This window comes from Syzygium oleosum, unplaced genomic scaffold (genome assembly GCF_021117445.2).
Source record: "Syzygium oleosum isolate NSW1041296 unplaced genomic scaffold, Sole_v2.1 Sole_v2.54, whole genome shotgun sequence".
NCBI lineage: Eukaryota > Viridiplantae > Streptophyta > Magnoliopsida > Myrtales > Myrtaceae > Syzygium > Syzygium oleosum.
The window spans coordinates 308,001-314,814 of NW_026607538.1; the positions used below are offsets into that span (position 1 = coordinate 308,001).

At 43.2% G+C, this 6,814-nt stretch overlaps 2 long non-coding RNA genes across 2 annotated transcripts; both read left to right on the top strand.

The window, feature by feature from the left end:
• Positions 1 to 1,856: 1,856 nt before the first annotated feature.
• Positions 1,857 to 2,609, top strand: LOC115664512 (uncharacterized). Its single transcript, XR_004003597.2, has 3 exons — positions 1,857 to 1,981; positions 2,255 to 2,318; positions 2,427 to 2,609. It is a non-coding gene; the product is annotated as an uncharacterized LOC115664512 (long non-coding RNA).
• Positions 2,610 to 2,670: 61 nt separating this feature from the next.
• On the top strand, positions 2,671 to 3,337 carry LOC130136917 (uncharacterized). Its single transcript, XR_008815611.1, has 2 exons — positions 2,671 to 2,769; positions 2,934 to 3,337. It is a non-coding gene; the product is annotated as an uncharacterized LOC130136917 (long non-coding RNA).
• The last annotated feature ends 3,477 nt before the right edge of the window (positions 3,338 to 6,814 follow it).

Genomic DNA, 6,814 nt, shown 5'->3' on the forward strand with positions numbered 1-6,814 from the left:
GCGACGGAAAATAAATCCGTCGCAAATTAGCGACGGAAAAAAATTTGTCGCTAATTTGCGACGAAAAACAGTCAAAAAAAGGATTTAGCCACGGAAAATTAGCCATGGATTTAGATTTAGCCACGGAAAAAAAATTTGTCGCTAATTAGCGACAAATTTAGCGACGAAAAAATTAAATAAATTTTAGTAATTAAATAAAATAATAGTTAGTAATAGAAAATTAATTGGTATTAAATCGTAAAATTGGATTAGTAAGTTATGCAAAAAGAAGCATGACTCAATATAAAAATTGGTAAGTTAAAAAACCAAATGGGTAAGCAACTCAAACTAGAGTTTACAATCCAAAACTAATTGGTAACTTAATTGGGCAAAAGTTAATGAGGCACACCAAAAAGTTGATAATTTCATGTAATAGAAGGTAAATTCAAAGCTTGTAGAAAATTAGAAACGTATTTTTGTTAGAGATAAGAAAAGTCGATCATTTCAAAATAGAAAACCAAATAAACATTGGTAAGTAACTCAAATAAAAGAAGGTAACATAAAACTAGTTAGTAACTTGATCGAAAAAAGTTGGTAATCACTCTAATAAAAGTTAGTAATTTCTAAAAGAGCCAATAAATTTAATAAGTTGGAAACCAATGCAAATAAAAGTAGCAACTTAATAAAAAGCTAGTAAATTTGAGAAAATAACAAATAAAAGCTAATAACTCAATTGAGATTTGGTAATCCAAAACTAATTGATTTGATTGGAGAAAATTTACCCAAATCACGCAAAGAAAGCTAGGCTGATAGTTTCATATAATACTCGGTAAATTTAAATTATTGGTAAGAAATGTAAATAAAAGTTCGTAAACAATGACAGAAGCTTTGTTTGGTTAGAGATTAGAGAAGTTGGTGTACAAAAAAATTGAAAATAAACATTGGTAAGTAACTCAATTAGGAGTTGATAATGCAATATGGTAAACTTGATAGAGGAGAAGTTGGTAATCACTCTAAGAATACGTTTGTTTTGCGGAAAACTTAATGATAAAGGAAAGTGTTTTCCGGAAAATCATTTTCTATGAATACGCTTAGTTTTCATTTATTTGGTGATATACGATGGAAATCATTTTCTGATATTTGGATTTCATTGGAAAATGATTTCAATCTCATGACTTTATTTTAGATCAAAAAAATAAAAGAATTTTTAAATATTTTTATTTTTTAAAAATCAAATTTCTTAATTTTTATTTCTCTTTTTTTATTTTCTTTTTTTATTGAATTTTTTAATTCTTTTTTAAAAGGTCGTCGCTAAATCTGTCGCTAATTTGCGACGGAAAAAAAAATCCGTCGCAAATCTTTGTGACGGAAAAAAACATCCATCGCAAATTTGCGACGGGAAAAAAAATCCGTCGCAAAAATTTGCGACGGGTAAAAAAATCCGTCGCAGATTTGCGACGGAAAAAAAATCCGTCACAAGTTTACGATGGGAAAAAAAATCCGTCGCAAAAATTTGCGATGGAAAAAAAAATCCGTCGCATATCCGTCGCAAATTTGCGACGGAAACAAAGTCCGTCGCAAATTTGAGATGGAAAAAAAATTCCATCGCAGATTTGCGACGGAAAGCGACGGGAAAAAAAATCCATCGCAAATTTGCTACGGAAAAAAAATCCATCTCAAAAATTTACGACGGAAACAAAATCCATCTCAAATTTGCGACGGAAAAAAATATCCGTTACAAATTTGCGACGGAAAAAAAAATCCGTCGCAAATTTGCGATGGAAACAAAATTTGCGATGGAAACAAAATCCGTCACAAAAATTTGCGACGAAAACAAAATCCGTCGCAAATAAAATCTGTAGCAAATTTGTCAATGTAGGCTCACTTTGTCAAAGATAGGCGATGTAATACTGCAAAAGCAGTTCTCGGACTGGAGTCTTCATACAGATGGGCTTTAAGTGGAACACCTCTTCAAAATCGTGTTGGGGAGCTCTACTCTCTTGTAAGTTTCTATTTTATACGAGTGGTTAATTGTTATTCACCTTCTGTAGTCAATCACATTGTCCTGCAATAAACTTTTCGGGTCCGTTTTCTACGAATTGTTGTCTGGGTTGACTTCACTTTCATTATCTTAGTTAATGCAATCTCACTCTTTGTTTTCTGCATTAACTTTATCGATTGGTCTTAGAGCTTCACCTGCTGATTGCATGCACTGAGTTCAGTGAATGTATTTTTCCTTTGTTACCTATTTTGTAAGTCTGTTGTTCATTTGCAGTTCCTCAAAACAATGTCCTGAATGCTCTCACAGTTCTGTACGGCACTTTTGTTGGTGGAATCGAGTGAGTTGCATTTTCATTGGTCCTTTGGCCTCTCTCTCTTTTTTTTTTGGGCAAATCATATGGAATGTTTTCATTTGAACTCTGATATGGAGTATATATTCTATCTAGTATATAGCGAATCCTATACAAGCACATGGAAATGCTGTTGGCAGAAGGCGAGCAATGATATTACTAAAACACAATTTTGAAAAACATTTTGCTGAGACGCACAAAAAAGGGAAGAGCTGCTGATCTTGCACTTCCACCTAGAATTGTGAGTTCTCTTGCATATGTGTACAATTACAATTCGGCATGTCGAAGAGTTTTAACTTAAATCCACATCTTCCTGCTCTCTTCACTTTCCCTGCTGGTTACTTTGAGGCGGGATACACTGGACATTAGAGAAGAGGATTATTACACATCATTGTACAATGAGAGCCAATCTAACCTTGTGCGGTGTGCATATTGATTGGTAGGTCCGTTAATCTAGGCTTCTTAATTTGCTCTTTCAGAGGATCAATTAGACTGAAAATGTGTCACCAGAAATTTCTAGCAATTGCTTTCATGGCCTAAAGATATATAAATGTTCTAAGTGCAATCCTTTTAATTTTGGATGCGAAATTTTGGCAATTGTAGGTATTTCACTTTCTTCTCTGGGCTTGTGGGACTTTGAGTATCGCATTGTATGTCAACAAGTGAATGTCACTTCTTTGGAGGAGGTGATGAAGCACTTCATGCAAACCTTATAGGAGAAAGCAGAGTGGGCGCAAGATTGGAAGTATCTTTTCATACAAATCGGGGATAAGCTTTGCTTCAGCATCTTCAGTGCCAGAAGTGCAGTTGGCCCAATATGTTCCTCGCCCTGGAAAGAATTGCCACCCTGAGGTTGCTTAAGCAAGTGCTTTAAAGTGCTCAAGATTATTTATTCTCTAATTATGTGTACTATAAATAAAAATATATATGTCATTCTTGTGGAAAATGCAGATGAATGTATTTCATTTTCATATTATTATAATATTTTGATGTTATTAAGTGCTTAATCAATGATAAATATAAATTGTAGGAATTAATTTTGCTATTAATTAGATTTAAAATCGAAGTCGTCCCTAAACAATATTCGTCGCTAAAGAATTAATAAAATTCGTCGCTAAATAATTAATAAAAATTCGTTGCTATTATTGACCAAAAAAAAATTTGGCAAATTAACGATGAATTTTGTCACGAATAATTAGCGATAAATAATTAGCGACGAATTTTGCGACGAATTTTGTAACGAATAATTTGTGACGAATAATTAGTGACGAATAATTTGCAACGAATAATTTGCCACGAATTTGGCGACAAATTTTGCGACGAATAATTAGCAACGACTTTTGCGATGAATTTTGCATCGAAATTTGCGACGAATTTTGCAACGAATAAAGTTCGTGGCTAATTTTGCAATAGATTTTGCGACGAATTTTGCCACGAATTTTGCAACGAATTTAGCGATGAAATTTGCGACGAATTTTGCGACGGATAGTGTTCGTGGCTAATTTGCGGCGAATAGTGTTCGTGGCTAATTTGCGATGAATTTTGCGACGAATTATTTGTGACGAATTTTTTTTCCGTCACAAATTTGCGACGGAAATTGAAATTTTCCTTCGCAAAAATTTGCGACGACCTAGTAGCGACGGAATATTTTGCGTCGCAAAATCGATTTGCGACGAATTTTTGCAATTTTTTCGTCGCAAAATGCGTCGCAAAAAACATGTTTTTTTGTAGTGTTGGATCTCACTCGAGGACAAATTATAACTTTTGTTCTCTCTCTGTCTCCTCCCTCTGCCGCGTCTGCGCACGTCTGCCTATGAATGCAGATGTCCCTTCCCTTCTCTCCCGCTCACGTCTCCTCCCTCTCTCTCTTCCTTTCTTTTCTTTTCTTTTTTCTTTTCTTCCTCTTCTCTTTCTCTTCTTCTTTGTCTCTTCTGCCCCCGACCTCTGCTTCTTCCTCTGCCCGACCGTCGCCCGTAGCTCGCCATCGCCTGCCGCTCACCTAGCGCTGCCACTCGCCCGCTGCCACGCAGCCTCGTCGACCGCCGCACCGCGCCGTCTGTCCGCCGCCGTGCCCCCTGGGCCGACTGCCTTTCTCCCTCTCCTTTGCGCGCGTGCGGCAGCCCGTCGCCGCCGTGCATCGTCGCCTCCGCTCGACCACCCCTCGCCAACCCAGCTCGCCGCCCAACCCCCGCACGTCGCCGCCGCCCGTCGCCCTGCGCGCCCAACAGCTCGCCGTCGCGAGTCTCGCGGCTCAGCTTGCATGCTCACCGCGCCCGACCATCGCCGCAGCCTGCCGCCTCCCAGCTCACCCGCGCACCCCGCCGAGCTTGTAGCCGTCGCCGTCGTCGCCGGGCCAGATCGCTCGACGCGCCGCTCAGCCTTTACCCAGGCTCCACCGTCGTCCCGCTGGCCACTTCGCATCGCTCGCACATCATCCCCGTCGCGTCGCCGTCCGCCCAGCCGCCGGGACCAGCTCGCCGCCGTACGCCGTCCTCCAGTCGTCGCTGCTTGTCGCCGCCGCCACTCATCGTCCCGGCCCAGCCGGCCGCCCCGGCGGCCAACATTAACCAAAGACGCCAACCAACCAGCCAGCCGACCAGCTAGCTCACCGGCCAACCCAGGCCATGCCCAGGCCGTGGCCGAGCTGCCCAGGCCGTGCTCGGGCCGTGGCCGAGTCGCCCCCGGCCGTGTCGAGCGTACCCTTGCCCGTGGCCGAGTCGCCGGGCCGTGTGCCCCGTTGTGGCCGAGCGCCACGCCGAGTCGCCGGGCCGTGTGCCGAGCTGTGGCTGAGCATCGCGCCCTCGCCCATGCCGATCCCAGCACTGTTCACCCGAGCCATTTTGAGCCCGTGTGGATTTTTCCCGGGCTAAAACCTAGTAAGTGACTTCCTAATCTCTATTTAGTACAATGGGTATTTTTAGACTTGTTTAGGGGTCAATTAGAATTTGTTTAGTGACTAAGTTAGGGAACGGACTAGTTGGTTAGAATGTGATTAGTATATGGATTATGTGGTAGGTGGTAGATTAAATTGTGGCTAATTATGGTGAGTTAAATGACTATATTGTCGTGGCGTGTGTGGGTGAAATTGACATTTGATTGGGCCGACTTGAGTGCCGTATTTGTGGGCTAGTGTGATGGGCTTGTGACATGATTTGGATTCGTACGACGTGTTGAATGGCGAGTTGTGATGTGGTGAGCATGCCTTGAGTTTGATTGGTACGACTTGCGAGAATGGGGAATTGTGTTGTGGTGCATGTGCATGAGAAAAGCCCGGATTGATCGGAGGGCTGCCAACCTGAGGCGTGGTTACGCGGGTATAGCGAGAAAGGCATGACCAGACCTAAGGCGTGGTTACGCGAGTCATTGGAAGGGAAGAAAAATGTCCTAAGGCGTGGTTATGCGGGACAGAGCCCGGATTGATCGGAGGGCTGAGCCTGAGGCGCAGTAGCGCGGGCTGTGAGATTGGGCCTGAGGCGCAGTGGCGCGGGCAGTGAGAATAGACCTGAGGCGCAGTGGCGCGGGTCGTGAGAAAGATGTTCGGCCACACATGCGAATTGAGTGTGATTGAATTGACTGGTTAAATGTGTGATTGAATTGGTCGGATTGATTGAGTGCAAGTGTGGTTGGTGTTCGAGAGATTGTAATATGTTACTGGATTATCATTGTTGTATTATCACGTTTCGACTAATGTGCAGAGTCGGCATGTGTTTGATGGCGAGGTAAGTACAATGATGTGAATTCTATATGTTATGGGTTAGATTGCATGTACGACTTGTCTGGGTACGCATTGGCCTACGTGGGGTTTAGGGTGTTGCTTATTGAGACTCGTTCTCACGGTTATTATATAACCATTTCAGACCCCTAACCCTGAGGATGACCAGCGTGCCGCTACGTTTTGGGATCCCGGACCATATAAAGCGTTCGATGATCGAGTACCCCGGTTGGAATGGGGAGGCTTATATTAGATTTTACACTATCGTATGGGTCGACGAGGGCGGGTCACAGCTCAAGGCCCATCCTTACCTTGGTTGGTGCTTTCGGGACCAGACTGGCTTTTATGGACCCCTTAGGTCTTTTGACGTTCCGATTGACGGGTTGGGTCAGTGGGACCCACAGGCAGCTGATGGGGAGTTAGTGAGCCCCGATTCTGTGTCCGAGGCGGATTCTGAGCCCCGACCCGTCATCATAGAGTCCGACATGGATTCCGAGCATGAGCACTAGGAGGAGGAACAGATGGAGTGGGAGTCTGATTCCGAGCCGAAGCCGATGGAGTTGGAGTCAGAGCCTGAAGAGGACCCAGAAGAGGTGCCGGAGCCTAGGATGTTCCCGAGGAGGAGCCGTTGGAGGTCGAGTCCGACCCTGAGCCTATAGATTCCGAGTTCGAGTCATCCGATGATTCATCCGAGTCTTCTGGATCCGACTCGGATTGGATACCACATAGGGGTTAGTCTAGAGCATAGCTAGCGTTTAGGGCCGATACTTTT